Here is a 24478-nt window from a genome sequence, read left to right as displayed (position 1 = left end):
ACCCTAAGGGGTGAGTGGGCTAAGGAGGTAAGCCGCTCTCCAGGTCTCAACTTCCCGTCCTCCCTCTCACTCATGGCCTCCTCCTTTCTTTAACTGAGTATTCACAGGCACCGAGACCATGGACAGTGATGCTAAGGCAAGGCAAGCCTTGGTCTGACTCACTTTCAACAGGAGAAACACGAAGGTGGTCCCTAACCTTGCAGGAAGCAGCCCCTGCTGCGCACAGTCTTTCTCTGGTCTTCACTTCTCCCACCCTCACCCCTGAGCTCTGCACATGGCTCGCCCTAAGGAGAAGAGGCCCAGGCACAGAGAAACAAATAATAATAAAAAGGATTACATTCAAGTGTGAGGCCTAGCCACAGAGAAGCAAGAGCCTAGCCAAGCTGCTTTTAACAGGTTGCGTATGCTTCCGTGCTGACAGCGCTGCTGCAGAGTGAGCTTCCATGTGCTATAAGTGGTGTCAGAAACTAGTAAGAGTGTGCCAATCTCTGTGTTGTCAAAAGTGCTTTACTGTGTGATCGTAAGGTTCTGAGACTATACACAAGCCAGCATGGTAGTGTGTACTTATCACTAGGCAGGTAGAGGCAGGTGGGTCTCTGGGGCTCATTGATTGCCTGCCTAGCTGTATGGTGGCTCTAGTTAGCAGTGAGAGCCTCTGTCTCAAAAGGACAAAGTAGAAGCTCTTGAATGACTCCCAAGGTTGTTCTTTACACACACACACATACATGCACACACACACGCACATGCACTCACATGTATGCCTGCACACCCCCACACAGACATATACACACTCAGGTACACTCATACAGACCTGCACACACATACACACAGACATGAACACACACAGACATGTACACACTCAGGTGCACTCATACAGACCTGCACACAAACACACACACACACACATACACACACATCAACACAGTCAGATGCACCCATACAGACCTGCACACACACACACACACACACACACACACACACACATGTACACAGTCAGGTGCACTCATATAGACCTGCACACACATACACACATACGCACACACACACATGTACACAGTCAGGTGCACTCATGTAGACCTGCACACACACACACACATACACACATACTCAGATGCACTCATACAGATCTGCACACACATACACACACACAACACACACACACACATGTACACACTCAGATGCACTCAGACAGACCTGCACACACATACAGGCACACACATGTACACACTCAGATGCACTCAGACAGACCTGCACACACAGCACACACACAGACATGTACACATTCAAATGCACTCATACACTGCACACATTTTAAAAGAAAGGATTCAGGCTGGGAAGCTTGCAGAACCAGCGCACACTTAGGAAAGCAAGGCAGAAATAGGACCTGAGTTAAGCCAGAGTTTCACACATCCCCAGAAAGGCAGGCAGGAGGATGGTGCCGTGTGCGGGTTCTGCCCTGGCCAGCTTTACCCCTGTTCCTCGGCGTGGTCTCTAGACTGTTCCAGACAGCTTTATCACACTGAATAGGGTTCACCTCCCCAGCCTCCCCAGCCTCCTCCCAGCCAGACACTCCTGAGGCTCCTTCTCCTTCCCCAGTTGAGAGGAACACGGTTTGGCACAGTGGTGGCCAGCCATTCATCTCTGTTGGATCCTAATGAGCTTATGATTACACTTAATGGCCAGCATACACAGAGTTTGATATTTCCTTTTACCTTTTTATGTGTGTGTGCATTATATATTTGTGTCTAATCTCTTTATAAACACACACAAGGCGTCTGGTAGCACATAATAGTTGATTAATTGCACACCAAACACGCCTCTCCATACATATGTTCCTGGTTGCCTGCGGTTCTCTAAGTGGGGTTTATCCCGCCACAAGCACACCTGGGACAGGTAACAGACGACTTTAGTTCAGCACTTTCTGGGTCATTGTTAGAATAACATCACTTAAATGAAATTTATTCATAGTACTGTTGTATCAATACATCCCTTATTATTTTAGGATTGGATTTCCATGAATAACAAGAATGTTGGTGTTGTCTTCAGTGGGGTTTCATTATTGCAGTTCTAGAATGGACGTTTTCTTCAAAATCTCCATTTTCTCCTTCATTAACTAAAGAGCAAATTAGACGTGCATTTAGCCTGTGTCTGCCTAGTGTTATTTTTAGAAGCCTTCTCACCTCTTTCTCCTTCCCTTGGGGTTTCTGTTTTCTTTCCTCAGCTCTGCTTTGCTCTCCCGATCACCGCAATTAAAATAAGCACCATCCAGTCTGTGAAGTGGGGAGGAAAAGTGGAAGGGAGGAGGGTGGGGGAAGAGGGAGAGGAGGAGGGTGGGGGAAGAGGAGTGAGAGTGCATAGATCTCTCAAACAATACAGAGAGTTGTATCCATAGGGAACCAAGTCAGGACAACTGCAGCATCAGCCAGTGTGTAAGATTGTTTACTCATAGAAAGGAAAGCACTTTGAAGGTTAAAGGTCCAAGCAAAGCCAGAGAGGCCTATGTGCCTGGCCTGATGATACAGCTGTGTGTCAACTCCCGCTACCTACGTTCCGTTGACCAGTGGAGGAGAACGTATTCAGAATGCTGCCATCGAAGGGTTAATATTTCTATAGTGGGTCGAGGAGTTGAGTGCTTTCTCAAGAACATCAGGCGGCCAGTACAAATGTGGGAAAGATCTAGATGTCATTATTAATAAAAATAGAAATAACATATTTTTTGCATGCTAAATTAGTAGGGATTAAAGTTCGTCGGGGGTTGGAGGGATGGCTCAGCAGGCAAAGCTCTTGCTATATCAGCGTGAGGACTTAAGTTCAAATCTCAGACATCCATATAAGAAGCTAGTCATGGCCGCTCGCATCTGCAACCCCAGCAGTCATGGGATGAGGGAGGACAGGTAGCTCCCAGGACTTGCTGGGCCACCAGCCTGGTCACAGGATGCACAAGCTCCAGTGTCAGTGAGAGACACTGCCTGGAAAGACAACAGGGTGGGAAGCAACAGAAAAGACACCCCATGTCAAGCTGCGCCCCCCACCTACCCACCCACACGGGTGAGTGTGCAATCCGTGCTCTACCCCATACAAGTTGGGCAGCAGCACCAGGCTAAGGATGCTCTTGTACTTGTGGATTTAATATAGCCCCCTTGGCTACCTTGTGCGTTAAATACCTTGATTGTGTGTACTCTTGAATGCAACAACTCAGTTCTTAGGAATTTAACCCGAGGACGATGGGGTGACGTGTGTGTGTGTGTGTGTGTGTGTGTGTGTGTGTGTGTGTGTGACTGTTTGTTGATCCATGATTTATAATACAGGAAACACCATCCGTGTCCAGTATATAATTCTACACATAGCTAATTATACATTCTATACATCTATTACATAGCTCTAACAGGTCATAAAACACATCCCAAAATAATACATATAGCATTACCCATTTTTTTTATAATTAAAAAGTTTATTATGCATTTAAATTAGATCAAAGTTTGCCAGGCTTTCTCTTGTGCTGGGAGGACAGGAGACCTCTTCTTTTTATCATTTCATACCATGCAGTGGGAGTGTTCCAAATACCACTATTTATAAAATCGGTTCAAGCTGAATGCCTTGGGCCAACCAGCCAACTGACTTAGATTTTTGTGTTTCTGAAAAGGCTACAAGCCTTTCGAGAGCTGTACTTGGAATGGCTCTTTGCAAATCTCCCTGCTTGCTAGAGGGATGCCGACATTGTTGGACCAATCAGGCCCGAGGTCCAGGTTATTGACAGGGTTGTCGCAGCAGAATGCGGCTGAGCTGTTTGCTCTCAGGTTTAGCAGTTGTTTAGACAGGGGACTCTTTATTTGAGCTCAGGCCAGAGGGGCTGAGCCTCAAGGTTGAAGAGTAAAAAAAAGACATAAGGCAGAAAATTCTTTCTCAGTGTGGATTCCTGGGGCCTGTATCATTTTCCCTTCACCGCTGTGTCAGTTAGGACCGTTAGGACCGGCCGCATGCTTTCATCAGCTACATTGTTTGCTTAACCAAAACCAAAGTAGGTAATAGTATATAGGAACAACATCCCCAGAGTCCAGATGGACTTCCCCTGGACAGACCTCTCCCTGGACAGACCTTCCTCTGGACAGACTTTCCCTTGGATAGACGTTCCCCCAGATAGATCTTTCTCTGGACAGACCTCCCTCTGGACAGACCTCCCTGGACAAACATTTCTCTGGACAGACTTCCCCCCAAACAGATCTTTCTCTGGATAGACCTCCCCTTGGACAGACTTTCCCTAGAAGGAGATAGAAACAACGTTCATGAGAACCAGCTGCCATGATTGGTGCCACAAGTCCAGCCCCTGGGGCAGTGTCTTGATGGCCCCAGAAGAGGACAGAGGAACCTAGCATTTATCGTCCAATGTATTTCGACCCCAAGAAGCCAGCATTTATTGAGCGCCTACCACATAGCGAGTTTTAGAGCTCTAGAAGGTGGTAGAACGCCCATTTTACGGATGAGCAAGCAGGTTTTGCGGCCACTTGACCAGAAGATGCAGAACTTGAATCCAAGTCTGCCCAACCATCCTTTCCCCTTCTCCACAAAGAGAGGCATGTAGAGGTCTGGGCTACCAAAACCAACTGAGGTATACCTCAGTAGCCACCATTCTGAATTCAAAGGGGAAGGTATCCACTATGCCTGTTCCTTACAAGCACCCCTACCAACTGCTGCCACTTTACCAAAGATGACCCTGTCATACCATGGACACCTCATCCTCTCTACCAACTGTCTGTCCAGGTCTAACAGGAACGTGTTTTTTTGTTTTTGTTTTTGTTTTTTTCTGAGACAGGGTTTCTCTGTGTAGCCCTGGCTGTCCTGGAACTCACTCTGTAGACCAGGCTGGCCTCGAACTCAGAAATCCGCCTGCCTCTGCCTCCCCAGTGCTGGGATTAAAGGTGTGCGCCACCACTGCCCGGCCCTAGAACGAACGTGTTGTTTAACAGTCTTGGTCTTTACAACACTGGCTTAGAGTGTTCTGGAAGGTTCTAGATTTATCTCAAAGACACTAAGAGAGAAACAGGAATGTTCCAAGGGATGTCTGAGCATCTTGGGGTTGTGTCACTGCACTGACTTTCCTGATTCTGATAAAGATGTGTCTCTCATCATTCCTTGCCTCTCTAGTGTGTCTCACACAGACCCCCTGGAAGGGAGTGGAGAGGTAGCTTTGGAGTGTAAGGGAGAAAACACAGGCTCCGTGCACATTTACGGCTGTGAACTCAAAGTTTGCTGCCATTTTGTTTTGTTTTGTTTTGTTTTAAAAAATGTCACCATTGAAATGGATAAAAGTTATTATTAAGCTCATTTCCTGTGTTAATTTTTTTCCTTTTTGCATGTGGTCATAGGAAATACCCGCAGAAAGAGTCAGGCCTATCTAAGCTTGGAAAGAAATCCACAGTGGTGGGTTTGCACATCGGCCTTAATTGGCCCAATTGACCTTCCCTGCTGTATTTACAATTGCCTCAAAATTGTAAACAGATGTTGGAGCCCTGCTTTAATGGCCTCCCACATCTGCTTCGCCAGCATGCTGCCCACCAAAGCAGCTGTAATTAGGGAGCACCTAGCGACTACCTCTTTCCTTATGGGCCCAATCAATAGGGTTTCTCTCTGCAGGATTAAAGTCCACCCTTATTCTTGCTTTTATTTGAATAGTCTTGCATCATGTTTTCTTAGGCAGAGAGGTCTGTCAGCCAAGTAGAGAAAGAAAAAGAACAATACCCATGCTAACTATTCTCCATACATCTCTAAAATAGCGCCAGGCATCTCCAAACACAATGAAGACTTATCTGTGCACAGAGGCCAAGCCTTGGGAATGGGCTTTGCTCTTCCCTGCTGCATAGTGTGCTCTGCAAACCAGTGAGAGATACTGAAATCTTTAAAACGGTGGGGGGATGATTTAGTTTTTTAGTTAATAGTATTCATTTTTGAGGAGGTTTTTTTTTTTTTTTTTTTAAACTTTAAATCGTATGTCTCTGTATGTGGGTGTGTTCATGTGAGTACAGGATCCTTCAGTAAGTCAGAGGCATCAGATTCCCTGGAACTGTGAGCTTCCTGATATGCATGCTGTGACCCAAACTTGGGTTTTCTGCAGGAGCAGTTCATGCCCTTAACCATGAACGAGGAGTGCCAGCCCTTAAAGACATGATCCCATTGCCCTTAGAGGAGTGTTACATTTACAGGATGTATGGAGCTTGCATGGGTCCCTGCCCATTTTCCCTGAACTGTCCTGTGTCTCTCCACTCCACTGTGTTTCTCTGTTACAAGTAACTCTTAGTGCTCTTACTACTGTGGGGCTCTTACAGGTTTATGAGCCTCTGTTGATACATTGTTTCTAAGTTCATCATTATATACAGTTTATGAGCCTCTGTCGATACTTTGTTTCTAAGTTCATCATTCTTTACATTACTCTCGTTCCCTGGGTTATACACTCTGTAGATTTTACAAGAACATACTGGTATGTGTATCTACCCACTACATTTTCTTCTAGAGTAGTTTTGCTGTCTTAGCACTCCTGTGTGTTAAGTATCGGAGGGAGCATGACTAGAAGACATCCGTGTTTGCCACAGATACCATCAGTGCCAGAAGGGCATTATTGATTGACCAAATTTTTATATAGAATATGTTTATTTAAAAAAATTTCAAGGGTTGGCATGGTAGCTCACACCTTTAATCCTGTCATCTTAAAATGTAAGTTAATGTTATTTAAAATTGTAAAGTGGGGTATAATTTGCATTGTGTAAAATTCATCCACCCTAGTTCCTTTTTTTTTTTTTTTATCATTTCTCTATTTCTCTGTCAAAAAAAAAAAAAAAAATCAAATTCCCATTAGTTTTCCTAATGAAAATTATCCATTTAGCCTAGAAGCAAGTTCAGCTTAGCCTGTTGTTCTTTTCATAACCTAGGAAGATTTCCTTACAATCATTTGCTATACCATAACAGCACATCAGGAATAAATGTTAATTTAAAACATGAGATTCTATTCCTAACTTTCTTATTTCTTGTAACCAGTTATCTGAAAAAATTCGAATTAAGGGAGGGGGGAGCTTACTTGGGGTGATAGTCTAAGGGACACAGCTGGTCATGGCTGGGGAGACATGGCCACAGGTAACCAGTGAGAGCTGTGCACACTAAGTCTGCAGTCAGAGTTCCGGAATGGGGCAGGCAGGAAGTGAGGTGACACTCCTCCCAGCAAAGGCTCTGCTCCACAGCCCCCCTAACACCGCCACCAACTGGGGACCGCATGTGCATACATAGGAGCCTGTGGGGACTTTACACATTCAGAGCACAGCAGACATGGTTAGTATTTGAGCCTCATGACTTCTGCATGAGCAGTTTAAGTCCTTGGAAGGTAAGAGCCTAGGGTTTCTTCTAGCGAGTCTTCTCTTGGGTACTTCAGAGCTTTTCTTTGAGACGTTATAAGTCCCCATCCAGTTCCTTTACTTGCAAAGAAGATTAATTGTTTAAATACTACTCACTTTTTCTATACAGAAGTGCCACTGGGGGATATTGTTTTGCCTTCAACTAAATAAAAATATTAGGTAATATAGAGATCTCCAGTCTGTGCATTTGTAAAAGATAAAAATGAAATTCTAAGATAAATAACTTTTTGCAATGTTCTGAATTTCTCAAATAAAGCAGTGTTTACTTTTTTTTCCTGAAGTTAAGACACATCCTTAATCTTCCTTCCCTTTGAGTGGTTGAGCCCGTGTCCGTATGCTTCCCGCCTGTTGGAAAGTGCTTCCAGTGTTGCGGTAACAAGTTATAAGTGTATCTTTCACCATCCAGCAGCCTAACACCCAAGGGAGTAAGTATTCGATTTAGAACTTGTTATCCGGAACAACACTTTGTGCTGTGTGGTTCTCCTGGGTTCTACATGCTAATGTCACTGGGATGGAAAACACATATGTAAGTTCCTGCAGACCACATGCGGCTTCGAGGTGTCAGCTGACTCTCTGAAGACATGCACACACATGCAGGGTTTAGCCAGTGAACTGGCTTTCATGGCTGTTCGGTTACATCTTTGGTGTGCCGGTTGCTTTCCTCGGCCTGGTGTTTGATGGCCATGTACATCTTGTCTTCTCTTAGGGCTCCCGCTGCCTTGTAATTTTCTGGGCTGCTACTTGTGTGTTCCCTCTTTAGGGTTCCCACCCTATAACGAAACCAAAGTGTCTGTTTATGAGGAAAGGAAAGCGGTTGTCTCCAAATAACGAACTTTAGAGCGAAGTGTCTTCCCGCTGTCTGTCAGGATAATGTAAAGATTCCCAGATGTAGTTCTGAAAGCTGGTGTTGGCGGTGGCCGATCCAGCGTGGACTAGAGCTACTCTAAGAAGCCTGACGATGCTGTGTGTGGCCTCTTGCATCCAGTCTCCTGTGACAGCCATGCCCCATTTCAGCTGCCCTGCCAGCAGGGGTCCACAGTCACTGAAAGTGCTGGAGTGACATGCTGCCTAGAGATGACAGGGGTCACAGTGTATCTGGGGTGTCTCTTGAGGCTGCCCTATTCAGTCACCATAGTAACTCCCTCAGCATTATGGAGGCCACAGTCAAAGATCAGGTGTGACAAGGCGGCTCTGAGGGGAGATCCACTTTTCATTCCTTCTTCATCTCTTGGCACTAGGCATTCCCGGCTGGCTGTTGCATCTCTTAGTTCTCTGCCTCATTTTGCACATGGCCTTCTTTCTTAACTCCCTTCTCAGGAGAATACTCATCGTGGGATGTGGAGCCTGGGCCACTTGGGATGGGCTCCTCTGAGCTGTGGGTTCACCCACAAACACCAGGCATTAACAGGTCTGCATATTGGGGTGTGGACAGAGTCTGTGTGTCCACTACAGAAGGAAAGACAGCTCCTGTTGGTAAGCAGCATGGTGGCAGGCCATGACAGGTCCCCTCCTACAGGGTGGAAGTGTTCCTGGCCCTGTGTCTGGGAGAAGCATCATCTTGGTTCACTTCTTCAAAGTCAGACTGTTCCTCAGGTTCACCAGGACTGTGGCAAATGACTGAGAAGCACTCTCTGAGTGCTCTCTTTAGTTAGCCTGCCTGGGTTCCTGTTGTTTGGAAAGGGGGGAGAAAGAGCTGGAGGCAGCGTGTTGGTTAGGAGGCCATTCTCCAAAGACTGCTTAGGTCTCTGCTCAGAGGACCAGTGTGTCGGGTTTCCCGGTGGATAAGAACCACAGTGCCACAGGCCCGCCAAGTTCAGAGCGGCTTCCACTGTCTAACTCGACATTACGTTCGTTCTTGATTGTAGCTATCCTGCCCACGTCTCCAAAATCACACTCTTCTAACGTGTAAAAATGATTACTCACAGCTCTGTCTTGGACCGTGGCTTTTCTCTCATGTTGTCTACCTTTACTGGCAAGGGGTGCCATCTTTACATTCCTGCTGATAATTTCGTGAGCTTGATATTAAAGAGCTACACCAGCAGCAACCACTAGTTCGACACCTGTTCCTTTCTCCTTGCTTTCCCGGTATGGATTTCTAAACTTAACCTGGTGGTTTTATTTTCTTAGTTGTCCTTGGCATGCATGTGGTCAAGATGTCACTTTTTGTATTGCATTTTGAAATGTCTGAACTTGAGACATCACATCCTTGGGGGATTTTGAGCTGCCTCTTTGTTAGGGTTTCTTAAAGGAGCCTGATTATAAAGACTAGCACAGTGCACAGCTCCAGTGCTTCAAACGCCCCACTTCATAAGTAGCCTCCTCTGGCAGGTAGGTCAGGCAGCCCTGAGGACGCTGCTCATGTATGTGCTCATTGTCATCCCCCCCACCCCCGGCTTTGGTCCAGTTCCAGCTGTAAGAGAGAGAAGCTGAGATCCTACCTTGATACCTGCTGCCTTTAAAAAGATAATAATATTCACACCAGAAAAATATAATAATATTCACACCAGGATTTCTCCATACCTGGGAGCAAGGTGAGAGTGCAGTGGAGACTGGGGGGTCCGTGTGTGTGTGTGTGTGTGTGTGTGTGTGTGTGTGTGTGTATGAGAGAGAGAGAGACAGAGACAGAGAGAGAGACAGAGACAGAGAGACAGAGATCTCCCCAGCTCCTGCCTTACAGCAGGGGGATAGCAGACTACCTTGGGGGGGGAGGGGGTGTTGTCCTGGAGACTATTCATGCCAGACAAACTGTGGATGGGCATTCAGATTCGTATGTCATTGTTGAGAAAGACATGGCACTAGATGTGGAGGGGCGGAGGGGGGTGGTAGAAGGAAAGGGTGGTAGAGTCACTGTGAGTGAGGTGACTCCTAGATGAATTGTGAAAATAAGAATCAGCTCTTTCGGTGTGGTGTGGCTGAAGTACACGCAGGAGGACGCCAGCTCTGACATGCCCGAGGTAATGTTTTCACGTCTAAAGTTGCCCTGGTGTTGATTGTTCTCCGTAGAGCGTGACATCTTCAAGTGGGCCATTAGACCCCTCCCTGGCACGCCCGTCCAGGACAGCCGATCTAGGCGTGTAAGAGCACCTATTTGTGTGATTCCTTATCCCAGCCCTGGAGTGGGAGGGATGCCCAGCTCATGAACTCAAGGAATAGGGAGTCCTGGGTGTGGCCTGCCATGGCACTGAGGCCTTGTGGGGGTCAGGGGAGAACACGTCCCCAGGATTCTGCACCAGGCTGGGTCTGAGCCAGCAGTCAGGATGACTTCTGAACTGTACCTGAATTTGTGGTCTAGAGAGGGCAGATGATAAAATTACTGCTTTGGCTGTAACCTGGAGAGACCGAGACTTTATTCCCAGCATCCACATCTGCTCTGCATTTAACCTTAGTTGTTATTTAGATTTAATCAGATTTTTAACCTAAAAGGTGATGGTTACAATCGCCTGATTTCCATGAGACTCAAGTAAGAGTGTTTAGTCCTGGAAAGCTTGTTGGCCCCATAAAATTCTTGACTTGATGTAAAATAAAATCTTTGTTACCACATGTGAGATGGACAGAGCCATTTTTCTGATAACTTGACTCCATCATCCCAAGTTCGCCCTTTGGCTTTAATTCTAAGAGGCCCAGCCAGAAGTGCTCGAGAACTGGTGGAGGACCTTCTTCTGTACACCTCAGAGGACGGCCATCTTGAAAAGGCTGCTGACATTCAGCCTGGTACTGAGCGAGAACTGTTCTTTCTTCAGATGTCGCTCTCATGTTCAACCTGAGCACGTGATATCTGCATTCAGAGTTAAGCTTTGGAAGCGCTTGTGGGGAGGCCTCTTCCCAGTCAGCCAGACCATGAGATACTCATGCGTGGTCACCCTTGAGCTTGCTCTTTCTGCTGCCTGGTCACTCCTAACATTTGCACACACACACACACACACACACACACACACACACACACACACCTGGCCCATCCCAGGGTTGAACCCTCCCCTGTCTGTTTCCTTGGATGCTAGTCATACTCCCGTGACATGTCTCTCAACAATGCCACTCATGCTTGTTGTCTTTCTCAGTCTGTTGACTAGACTCTCTCAGGTTCCATTACTTTCTTTGATACATGGTCACACCGCCCTTACAGTTAGAGAAGACGTTCACTTCCACCTTTAGAATCCCATGACCTCAGTGCATGGGCCCTGGCTGTGGTAAGATTGTCCCGATTGCTCTCATATCCTCCTCAGCACCTGGCAGAGATCAGTGAAAGAGTCCTCACAAAGTCCTCACAAAGTCCACATGGCGTGTGTGAGCTGACTGCCGGCCATTGGAAGTATCTGCAGGCAGTGGTAGTAGTTTTGGTGTGGGTTTCTCCACATCCCAGACAGTACTGTGTCTTCCTCTGTTTGTTCTGACCCCTCCCCAGCTTAGCAGCTGCCTTGCCCCCTTCTGTTCATATGACGTGTTCCTCATCTTACTCTTCCTTTGCTGGTTTGGTGGCTTGATTAAGAAGTGTTCCCATAGCTCAGACATTTGAGCACTTGGTCCCCAGTCAGTGATTTGGGGAGGTTCAGAGGGTTTGACTGAGAGATCACTGGAGGTGTGCTTTGGAAAGTTTATACCTCACTCCATTTCCACTTCTCTGCCCCTGTTCTGTTTGTAGTGGAAGATTTATGCTCTTGGCTTCCGACTCCTGCCCCCATGCTTGCCGACTGCCCTGCTGCCTTGTCACAGTGGACTTCAGCCTTCCGGAACCATAAGCTCCAATGAACACTGTCTTGCATAAATTAGTGTTAATCCCAGCAACAGAAACGTACCTAATACACAATACTGGAACCTCCAGAGAGAGTTAGTGTTGAGACGTTTGTGTAGATGTCTTCGTAAGTTTTGGCTTGAGTATGACATGTCCCCATTGGCTCATATGTTGGAGTTTTTAGTCTCAAGCTGGTGGCACTTTGGGAAACCTATTTGAGGGGGAAACCCCCTGGAGGAAGTGGCCCACCGAGGTTGGGTCTTAAGGATTACAGTACAACCTAGTTCTTGTTGGAACTCTGCTTCTTGGCTGTGGACGAGTGTGAGCGACCAGTCCCTGCCACCACACTGTCCCTTGCCATGATGGGCTGTGTCACCTTGATCTTATCAGATCAGCCAAACAGTGAGTCTGAGGCTCCCTCTCAGCCCTCACAAAGGTCATGATACAGCAGGGACTGCCTCTGTTATCTACATTTCTGGGACTCTTAGACTGGTTTAACGCTAGTCTGTTAAATGAAAGACAGTAACTAAACAATTACATCTTAAAGGAGACAGTGAACAGGGAGCTGGAGATGGCCTTCTTGGTCAGACCTAAGGCTGTGTTTGGCTAGCCATTGGCAAGTCACTCACCTTCCTCATGCCTTACCTTGCCATCTGTAAAGTAGGGGCCATGCGCACATCACTGTAGTAGCCAGTAAACAATGGCTGGGAGGGGTGCAGAGCCATTTCTGGCGAGTGTTGGCCTCGTGTGACTGGGAACCCTCGCCAGCTCTGAGTGACAGGAAGGAGCTGGAGCTGTGGTGGGCTTTCTCATCTCACCTCACACTCATTTGATCCACGGACTGACACGTGTTAGAGATCTTCACAGCTGTGGGATCTACACTGGATGTTTTTATCAAGCTTCTTGGGTGTGATATTCTCCCACCTAGGATTCCCCGTTAACCCAGACCTGGAGTTCTGTGTCCTTTCTGCGCCCACCCTTCTGTCAGGCATATTACTCCTATTCAGCCTTTCTGTGGAGCTATAACTCTGATTACATAAAAGTCAGACGGACTGTGTTCAGGCTCTCAGCCGAGTGTATGTGTGGGAGCGTCAGTGACCTGCCTAGCTGGGCTTTCTTGCAGAGCCTCAAAGCCATTTAGGTACAGGGAATGGAGGGGGAGTTTCTTTCTCTTCCACCATGGTGACAAGTCAAAGCTGGAGAGGCTTTGCTGTATCCTGTGTCTATAGTATAATATATAATAATAATAAATTATCAGCGTAATTTACAGTGTAAGCTGTGCTCATATGCCATGACATGAATGCCTGTTATAGACCAGATTTTAGAATGTATCCATAGACAGCCACTAACAATTAGCAATTGCTCCTAAGCAGTGTGGTATGGGTGGGCAAAGTAGAGCCCAACGCTGAACCTGAGCGCGAACCTCTCAGGACCCGAGAGCTGAGACTCTCTAGAAATAACCAGTAGCAGACATTTGTAATGTGCTACCTAGCCTTTCAGAGGGCCAGGGGACTGCAGCAGATGTCTCACTGAGGCAAGGAGGAGGGAGGGGGGAGGGGGTAAAGAAGAGGAGGAGGAGGAAGAGGAGGAAGAAGAGGAGGAGGAGTTAGATGATGATTAAGCTACGTCCACATCAAGATGAAGGACAAGATGTCAAGTTACCAGGGCATAAAACCAGTAAGGGACAAACTGGAGCGCGCTAAATGAAGTGAGGTGAATTTTTAGAACACTTTCCTTTGTGTTTTGTTTGTTTGCTTGTTTTTTAAGCATCACCCAGTTTTCCTGGATTAGCAGCATAAGCTGATCCCCGCCCACTTGTCTCCCTTCTAAGGGTGGTTTTGAGTTTTTAAACAGACATTTTGGCATTTTCTGAAGGCCGCGACCTTTGTTACACTTTTCCTTCTTGAGGAGATGAAAGGCGTGATCCTGGAGCTTATGCTCATGGCCGGCTTAAGTAAAAGGGATTTATGCAATCAAATTTACAGATGGTCTTTTCTATTGATCACAACTTTGATGCAGGGGATCAATTTTAATCTATTTGGCATCTTTAATTGCTTATCCACTTAAAAAATTAACCCGGTGGATAGAAGGGCCTCTTCTAATGTGAATTGTTTCCGCTGTTAGTGAAAATACGGCATTATGTCATCTATCACAGGCAGGAAGAAGACTGCTGGATCTGCTGTTAACCTTTTAGGCAAAAAGGAAGAATGGAGGGAAGGCGGGTTTTGCCAGCACTTTCCTATACATTTCCAGGGTGCTGATGCTGGCAGGAGTGAAGAATTCTCCAGCTTTCTCGTGCAAGTTCCCAATATTAGCAATGGATGATCTGTAGACATCTGGTCCTGTTGTCAGGACCTGAGTGTCATCGCTGTGCCCTGGGCTGGTAGATCCCCTAACTCGGTTCCTTCCTTTCCCGACTCCACATACACAAAGAGCTGATGTCCCTTCTAGTCCTCAACACAGAACAGAGGTAGAAGACAGCACAGACTTTAATTCTTAAAGAAGGGATAGTGCCACGGAGGAGCACTCGCCAGGAGCCACTGCAGGAGGGAGCTCCTGCTGAGCCAGCTCTCTCTCCTCTCTCTCACCTGTTGGGTGTGCACAGAGGAGTTGCTTCTAATCCAAACAGACTCAGTCATAAGCTCTGGCCCTTCCCATCCCTCTTGTCAGCAGATGTCTTCATCCACTCCCTTGTTGCCTCTTGTCCTCTTGGCTCTGCCGTGCAGCCTGCGACCTTCCTTCATGCACCTCTGCAACCCTCCCTGGCCTTCTCTTATCCTTCACTCTCTCCTCTGTGCTCAGGGCTGTCCAACCCTGGAATCCCAGTGTCTCCATTCTGCCCTTGGTCTTTGCTGAGTAAGCTCCAAACTTACTAGGAGGCAGTGTGACAAGCCCGCTTCCTTCCATGGCTGACTGACTGACCATGTGCAGGTGAGCTTTCTCACTGGTAAAAGGAGCAATGCTGCTGTATCTGTCACTCGTGGTGAGTGGACCCATTCAGAACAAGAACCTAGAAAACGCTACAGGACATTAATATTCGTTGTGAGTTGGAGGTCAGCTCAGATAGACTCCTTGTGGGCCCTGTAGTTAGGACAACTCAGCAGAGTGGGATTTAATACAGGTGCCTGGGGACTTGGGACATCAGTGACCAGCCTGGAGGTGCTGACTCTGTCACAGCCTCAGCATCAGCCACTGTTCAACAAGGAGACGTCCCCACTGGAACTGCTGGCCTCAAGAGCTTCCCTTGCAGTTGAGACCCCAAGACAGACCCTTACTGTGACTGCACCTGATCACAGCACCCAGGAAGCACGTGTCCAGGCCCTGGGCACTCTAGCTACTCTGCCATGCTGGGGACTGGACATACAGAAGCCGAGCAGAGCAGCAAGAGTGTTGCAGGAACACACTTCCAGAGCCTCACCTGCAGGGCATCTGGGAATGCCCCTGTGCATTGGTGCAGTATCTGAAAGACAGGAAATCGCCCCACAAGGAGTGTAGGAGACCTTAGGGTACCAGTTCCCCTGATCTATTCCTGGGGTCATCTAAAAGAAGAAGGCTTTGTCTGAGAGCAAACAGGATCAGTAGATGTGTTGTGGGTTGCTCCACACAGCCTTCCCATGTCTCTCCACATCACTGGGGTACCTCCTTTCCTCCTTAGCTCCTCATCTCTGCTGCAAAGCTCATCTCCAGAAACACCCTGCTGCCTCCCGGTGCCTCCGGAACCTTGGCCTTCATCCGCAGCCTGTCTCCTGAGGTGCTTACCACTACTAGGCGCCACCGAGATAATCCATGGACACGGGACCACATTCAAGCTTTGCCTGTGTTTTGAGAGCCCTTTCACACGGGCTCCAGAGATATACCACTTCCTGTGCGGCCTCTTGCCTCTCAGAGGTGGCCTCCCTCCTCCTTTCATCTCATGTTCAGCGACTTCCTCTTCTGTGCTCTGCTCCATCCTCACCATACTGCCGTCATCATCATCGTCTTCGTGGTCACTGTGAAGACTTAGTCCTCATCAGCCATCAGGCAGCAGCTCCTGCCTCCCCTCCTTCCCTCCTTGGAGACAGAGTTGCTTACATACATACCTTCCCCATTTGCATTTTAGTAGGTTATTTTTGTTCTGGATTGTAGTAGGATTGATTTACTTGTCCCTTAAAAGTTAAAATTGGTGGGTGGCATAGATCTTTAGTATAGTTAGAAAAAGAAAAAAGTCACAGGCACACTGTAACGGAAAGTAGAGGAGATAACCAAGAAGAAGACCTAACGTCCCAAGGGACAGGGAAGGACCGCTGTGTGACCATCAGAGAAGCTCTTCTTGTCATGGAGGTGCCTCCACTAGGCCTGTAAAAATGAGAATGACCCGGAATAGGAGGAAGAGAGCCAACGTCTCCTTCACTGAAAGCCCAAAGGATGATTTCAGATAGTGCCTGAAAAAATTCATGTAGGCTACGCAGGAACTGTACCACAAAGCACGCAGGTCAGCGCAAAATCATGGGCGGGGGGGGGGCTTTCTCCGTTTGTTGTTCTCACATTAAAATTAGTCCAGAGCGAAGCTAGGGCAATCCCCCTCATCTTTCTTTTCTTTTTAAAAACCTACGTGGGCCTCTTATTCCTGGCATTAGGTGGAAGAGACTCCCGCATCTCCAGTTGTTTCTCCTCTGGTCTTTTGGGGAGTGGTGCCCCTTACTTTATGCCTTTCAGCTAGGACTGCAGATGTTAGAGTTCCATTTCCAACTGGATTGTATCCTCAGTAGTTCCTGGTTTGTTGTTTGCTGTCCAGAAACCACTGCATTACAGGTGTGATACCAGGTAGCAGAGGAGCAGTCTGGATCCTGGTCCTCTGGCAGGGCTATTCCTGCTTGTGGCTGTACAGGGTCCTCAGACTGGGAACAGCTTGGGGACTTCTTGGTAGAAGTGAGTCTACCTGGTATATCGGAGTTGAGAAAGGAAGGACAAACGGGGCACCCTTACAAATCAAAACAGTGTGTTTTGTGTGTGTGTGCGCACATGCCTATGTGGGCACATGTGCATGACTGTGTGTGTGTGTGTACACGTGTACATGTGTGCATGTTCATGTGTGAATATGTGTCTGAGTGGGTACATGCTCAAACTCACATATACATACACAGACATTAGAACTAAATCAATCTCAAGAACTGATTAACAAACAGTCATTATTTTTAGTATCAAACTAAAGGAATATACATTATTGCTTAGTTGATCAGTTTTGTTTGGGAGATGGGGATTATGCCCAGAAACTTACTCATATGCAAAGGTTCCTCCCCTGAGCTACACCCCAAGGAGCTTGAAACTTAGGTAGGGTGATTGAGTTTTATAATGGCCAGCTATTATAGGACTGTGGCTTTAAATGACTGAAACTTACTGTCTCTAAGCTGGAGGTACATTTGAAAGTCTAGGAGCACTGCCTGACCCACCAGGGAAGATCCTTTTCCCTGGTAGTCTCTCCCTTCCAGCATTTCCTGGTATACAGCACACAGCTTCACACCTGCACCTCTATGTGATATCTGCAAAGTTACAAATGAGGTTACAATGTAACCTGTTTCTAACTTGATGACATTGCAGAGGCACAAATGAGGTTACGATGTAACATCCTGGGTGTTACCATTCCAGAATCTTTATTTTTATTGCAGGGGGAAGGGAGGGTCACAGTTCAACTGATAACTGTCTGTCTCAGAGCCAGTGAGCAAGCCCAAATCCCAAAACAAGTGACACCCCAAAGTCCCTGTGGCTCATGTTCTGCAGCCCCTTGAAATTCCCAAAACCGACTTCAGGTGTGTTCTCTGTTGTGTCAGACGTCTGGGCTTCACACATTTCAGTGCACCCCTGGACTGTCCTGTTCAGCATGATGTGGGCCCCAGGCCTTGCTAGTTTCTGCTCTAAGGAGGAGAGTCTAGGTTGGGAACTCACCCATCCCCCACCCCAGTGGACAGGGCTACACAGTGGCAAAGAGCCACCATCTAACCATAGTTTCATTGCTGGCTGCTGATTGTATGTAAGGCTGAGCCATTTCATCTGTACAGTAAGGCTCTAACGACACTTCATCGTGGCTAGGACTTCAGCCAGCCTGAGGGAGATTTCAGACACACTGAACTAGACGGGTCTTAGAGAGCCCGGGTGATGGGATGGACTGTATTATACAGAAAATGGCAAAAACAACAGGGCAGGGAGAGGGCAGGAATCCCGTTAGCACACAAAGTAGTATGTTCCTCATTTTCTTTTCTCAAAGGCATCCATCCAGGTCTGTCAGCAAGGTCAGTCTACAGAGATTGTGATGGTCAATCTTGTCAACTTGACAGAACTTGGATCTTGGTGAGGCTATTTCCAGAGAGGTTTAACTGAGGAGATATAACCTACCTGGGTGGAGTTGGTACCCTACAATGAAAGAACTGGATGAAGTAAGCAGAACATTAGCATTTATGCTAATGATATTCTAATTAGCACCTCTGCTTCCTGTGAACAGTGTGAGCAGCCACTCTCACCTCTCCCCATGGCAGACTGTATAGATGGGCGCTGTCTGGTATTTTGACACAGCAGTAAGAAAAAGTAATTCACACAGTCTTATTTGAGTGTGGCTAGGATTGTTTGCTATTATTTTCGAGTTTTATTTGAGAGAGGCTTCAAGTGTTGACACATGTTCTTCCTGGGTGAAGATTACAGTGAAGGTGTGCTGGGCCGTGCTCACACCCACCTCACACCTGGCCTTTGCTGTGTTGATATCTGGCAGGTGCACCCGGCAGCACTACCTGTGTGTGTTTATTTCTTTCTGCTTCTCCAGCCTGAACTGACTGAGACCCTGTGGATGCCCTACCTGGCACTGCACAGATGCATAGAAACTCAAGAGTTTCTGTTGGGTACACCGTGGTCAGAAGGATGGGCAACAGATAGTCAGCTGTGTGGGTGGCTGTTTGGATACCTTGTTTCCGGGGGTATCAATAGAAAGGAGATACCTGACTTGCATTTCTCTCGTGGTTAGGGAAAGTGAGTTGTGCCTTTTCTTGTGTACATATCCCCAGAAGATAACTATGCAGGGATTGTAGCAAACTCAGCACATGTGCACTTGTCCCCCAAACATATATGCCTATAACAAACTTGAACCATTTCTCGTTGATGGCTTCTCTGGCACATTCAAATTGCCTGCATCAGTATTTTCATGTTTGGAAGATATTAGTAAGTACATCAAGGGCTATTTGAACACAGGCATCTTGGGTGCTGTTGGCCAATGAGAGGAACTAGACACTGTTGGCACACCGGGTGAGGGAAAGGTCACATGCTGGATAGGATGAATGAGAGCTCAACCTTCAGTCAGGCTATCAGAATGGCGTGCCACTTAACTTTTATGAAACGCTCATCTCCACAATTTTCAGTGTAATATTCTTGAACCATGGATGGCTATAACCCACAAAAGCACAGCCTTCCATTCTCTTGCTTTGTCCTGATGCCATGGGGTCAGATAGGTAGAGAACCTCTGAGGACAACAAATCAGTTTGTTTGTTTTTTTTTTTCTCTGAGGATGGGAGGGAGGAAGTCACTAAATAGTTCTGGTCTATGTGGCGGGAGAGGAAAGATACTCGCCTAGGCAATACAGACACCAAACTGTGTGTGATTTACACAGGTGACTCAGACCCTGTACCTCATATGGTGGCAAGCTCATGGGGTGAGGGTAGCGCACTCTCAGTCCTTGAGCACTCTTGTTCTTGCTTACACTCGCGTCCCTCCAGCCAGTATAGAAAGAGAAGTGCAGCAGACCGCCGGCACATGCAGGCTGCACAGCCGAATTTGTTGACTCGGCCGCTGCCAGTCTACCCCGGGCTAGATTCCTGCTTACACAGATAAGCAAGGAAAAGCAGACAGGAGGATTTGTGGGGGTAACAGTGTGTGTCTCCTGTCCACACAGAGCCAGCCCCTTCATGTGTCTTGAAGGTCTATCAATGTTCCTGACTTTAGAGGAGTGGGAGAGGAGAGTCCTCAGCACACCGAGAGGGAAGGTGACACAGGAGCGACTTGCAAGCGATCCTGACTCTTAGACTGTCCGTCCACTCAGTAAATATTCACCTGCTTCCCACTCTGGCATTTCCAGGATCTGTAGGAAATGTAGGTCTGATCAGCTTCAGCCTGATGCGATTCTGTTTCATCAGTTTTAGTATTTCTGAAATCAGGATGAGTTCTCTATGTTGGGGGGAATTCTTAGCCTTTTAAAAAACTGTTGGTTCTTATGTATATGGCAGTGCTTTGGGAATGTACACACACACACACACACACAAATACATATACACAGAGACAGACAGACAGAGACTGACAGAGACCTGGCATACAGGTCCACCAAACATGAGTGGCAACATCCTGACAAGTAGAACATGGAACTCCAGCATGCAATATGCTTGCTTTTACATGGCTTTAGTTCTTGATTGGACTTTGAATTAAATGTTGGGTTTATTGGTGCTTAAAGAATAGCTGTCTTGTTTTTTATAATTTTATCACAGTTATTTACTATGTGCCGTGTGTGTGTGTGTGTGTGTGTGTGTGTGTTTGCTATGGCATACACATGAAGCACAGAGGACAGTTAAGGAGAGTAACCTTCCCACTGTGTGAGTTCTGGGGATGGGACTCAAGTCACCCCCCTGTCTCGTTGACCCTCCGAGCCTCCTTACCAGCCCAGCTATCAGTTTTTGAACTGATTGTCCTGCTATGGCTAAGCCTGGGTCTCATCCTTTTCTTTTTCTTGCATTTCCTGGGCATTTTCCAGGCATCTAGAACCCTGTTTGTGATGTGCCATAAGCAGTCAGTTCCTCAGTAAGGATTATCTGTATACCTTTATATCTGCATCCATATCTCTGTACTGTGACTGTTCAGCACCCATGTCTGCATCCGTGTACCATGTCTGCTCAGTACCCATGCCTGCATCTGTGTACCATGACTGCTCAGAACACATGCCTGCATCCGTGTGCCATGTCTACTCAGAACACATGCCAGCATCTGTGTACCATGACTGCTCAGAACACATGCCAGCATCTGTGTGCCATAACTGCTCAGAACACATGCCTGCATCCGTGTGCCATGTCTGCTCAGTACACATGCCTGTATCTGTGTACCATGTCTGCTCAGAACACATACCTGCATCTGTGTACCATGACTGCTCAGAACACATGCCTGCATCTGTGTAGCATGACTGCTCAGAACACATGCCTGCATCTGTGTACCATGTCTGCTCAGTACATATGCCTGTATCTGTGTGCCATGTCTGTGCAGTACACATGCCTGCATCTGTGTACCATGTCTGCTCAGTACACATGCCTGCATCTGTGTGCCATGTCTGCTCAGAACACATACCTGCATCCGTGTACCATGTCTGCTCAGAACACATGCCTGCATCTGTGTACCATGTCTGCTCAGCACCCATGCCTGCATCTGTATACCGTGTCTGCTCAGCACCCATGCCTGCATCTGTGTGCCTGCCTGCGTAGCACATATGCCTGCATCTGTGTACCATGTCTGCTCAGCACCCATGTCTGCATCTGTGTGCTGTGTCTGCTCAGAACACATGCCTGCATCTGTGTACCATGTGCGTCCAGTACCCATGCCTGCATCTGTGTGCCCTGTCACTGACTGACAAAGGGGCAGGTGGGGAGATAACCGCCATGTGTTCTCCTTCTTTCTCCCAACGACTGCCCTTTCCCGAGACCTGAGAGTGTGGTGTCAGCGCGGGCCCCTAGTCCAGGGATGATCGTGCATGCATGGGTAAGACCTGACACTGGGGTAATCTCTCCACACCTCCTGCCCACTTCCCATGCTCAGCCTCTGTGCTCTGTCCTCTCCCCTTGCTTCACCCCTGCTGAAGGGAAGGGCTGTCAGGTGCTGTCATCAGTCTTCAGAGACTCCCCAGTACGCCTGTTTCCCTCTGCTGCTCTGTGAGGACACCCAGTCTGGCCTAGGTAGTGTGGCTTTTTCATTTACACCTAAAGTTCTTCTTCCTAAGTCTAACAAGTGTCTTTGGGCATGAGAGACCCTGCAGCCTTTGGGGCTGTGGCATCTGAACCATACTTCAGTTCTTAGGGTTCTTTCCCACCATTTCTTTATGGGAACAGCCTGTAGTTTGGAGTCCAAAAGACCTCTCTGTTCGATTCTGTTGTGGCTTAGCTGTGTGGCCTTTAACAGCTGCCTTGCCGTCTCTGAGCCTATTTCATCTGTCACATAAACACCACCCTCCTGAAGGAGTGTGAGGTTTAGGTGTAACATGTGCAAAATGGATGCCCTGTCAGGAGCGTCCATGTGTGAAACTGTTGTGTGATCACCATGATTGTCACTCATGTCAAACTCCAGAGTCTGGACTGACAAGCTAGTTATAGGAGCTTTGATTGGGTCACAAAAGAAGGGGTGGAGGCAGATGTGAGGGTGAGAGCTTCAGGGTCCCCTGTGTGATGTGTCATAGAGAGCAGTTAGACTCCTTGGGAACCCCCTCCTCCATGCACAGGCACACCATGACCCATGGGAACAGTGTGGGCTGGCTTGAGCTTCCATCTGTGTGCCTGTGCCCCACTGCTGCCTTCCCAACTAACAGAGTCCTCTGCTCAGGTGGCACCTAATACCCAGGCTGGTCTTCTATGTCCTGAGCCACCAAGGCTCTCTGGCCTCTGAGTGACATGCAGTTTTGTTTTCTGAGTCCCTTCTGGTCTTGTAGGGTCGCAAATGCTTTGTCCTTGGTGTTTCTGAGCTCATGGGTGTCACGATCATGTCTGGGGTTGTTTGGCCTTCCCCGTGCTGTAGCTGTGGACTGCACACACCCTCAGGCCACCGTCCCACAGTGTGCCTGGTGGCTGCAGATTCCACTGCAGAAGCAGCTGCAGTGAATGTCTGTGACTGCTCAGCTCCGATCACATCTTGATAAATGGCTAAATTATCTCTTAATTGAGTACAAGCAAAATACAATGGGGGGAAAAGGAGAAGTGTTCAACACCGCTGGTTCTTCAAGGGAAATTAAGTGCTCTTTCATGTCTGATTTTTTTTTAAGTGGGTTTAATGACACTATTGTGTGGCTCAAGCCCTGGAAATGTATCCTCCAGGCACAGGAGAGATAACCACGGTTAAGATAGACCATGAAAAAGGCCCGCTTCCTGTATGTGATTACTCCAACGACCTAATGTAAAAATATTTTGACTACAGGTATCACAAGAGACACCCAGGCCCCTTTCCCCAGTGTGTGAGGACAAAAGCCGGTTCTCAAAGACCCGAACCTTTAATGAACCGTCTTACCCCGGACACTCGGCAACTAAATAGTGTGCCTTTTGGTGAAGTTGTTGAGAATTTTAATGCATTTTAGTTCTCATTCATCACAGCCTGTGAGCGCCCGCAGGAGGGTCCTTAGAAATAGGATTAACTTCTAGAGGAATGCATTAGCCATGCCTCAGAAGGAGGCAGTGAGCTAACCAGTCTGATAGGTTGCTCCAACCTTCAAATCCTCGGGCTCCCCCTCCCTAGACCCCCCTCCCCTTATTGACAGCTTCCCCTTGAATGGTGTTAGTGTATTTAGGAGTTAGATGTTTTGTACGATCCTAGGCTGATCTCATATTCCCTTTCTGAAATTAATTCGGCTCTGCTTTACATGTTAATCCGCAGAGGATTGATTTGGAGAAGGTCAGAGCTACGCAGCCCCAGAAAACGCAAGGAAAGCCGCACTCAGAACGGCTCATTTCAGTTCCCAGACCTAAGCCCGCCTGCCTTTTCATTGTGACCCTCAGCCAGCTGTAGGCTGCTCAGAGGGCCGCAGAATACATCAAACACTGGGGTTTGATGTTGGCTGTAGGATCGCTGGGCTAATTAAGTTCAGCTTGGTTAACCAATTGCAGTTTGCAAATTGAACAATCGTACTTTGAAAGCTTTGGACACAATGGAACACAGAATCTTCTTTTTAGGCATAAACAGGCCCAATAATGGAGTAGCAGCTTCTGAAAGAAGCTTATGCCAAATCCACACAACGTGGATGTCTCCAAGATAGAGTTCGTTTCGCTGGTAACAAAATTCCAACCTCTTTTATTCAAAGAGTTGAGTGATGTCAAAGGCAAGAAGACCTTATGCACCGGGCAGGCAGGGAAGCCGGGGAGGGAGGGAGGTGCCCAGTGGGTGGAGGGTAGGTGAGTTTTGGAGAATTAAGAGATTTAAATTCTTCTTTGAGACGAAAATTTAAATCTTGAGCCACAATCAACCAAACAATCGTTGGGGAGCTGATCACCCCGGTACCCGGGATAAGCAGTGATTCAGAAGATGAAAGTCTGGGGTCCAGAAAATCAAATTAGAGAAGGCAGGGTCCCTTGGTGAAAAGTCTCAGTGTTGTGGGGAGAGGCGGAGA

At 47.5% G+C, this 24478-nt stretch overlaps 1 protein-coding gene across 5 annotated transcripts in view; it reads left to right on the top strand.

The window, feature by feature from the left end:
* Positions 1-24478, top strand: part of Hlcs (holocarboxylase synthetase) — a 171824-nt gene that overhangs the window by 95631 nt on the left and 51715 nt on the right. The gene's annotated exons all lie outside the window — the stretch shown is intronic.

Source organism: Mus pahari, chromosome 12, assembly GCF_900095145.1.
Source record: "Mus pahari chromosome 12, PAHARI_EIJ_v1.1, whole genome shotgun sequence".
In the NCBI taxonomy this organism is placed as follows: Eukaryota; Metazoa; Chordata; class Mammalia; order Rodentia; family Muridae; genus Mus; species Mus pahari.
Note: the sequence above shows the minus strand (reverse complement) of the source record. Positions and strands in the feature narration are given on the sequence as shown.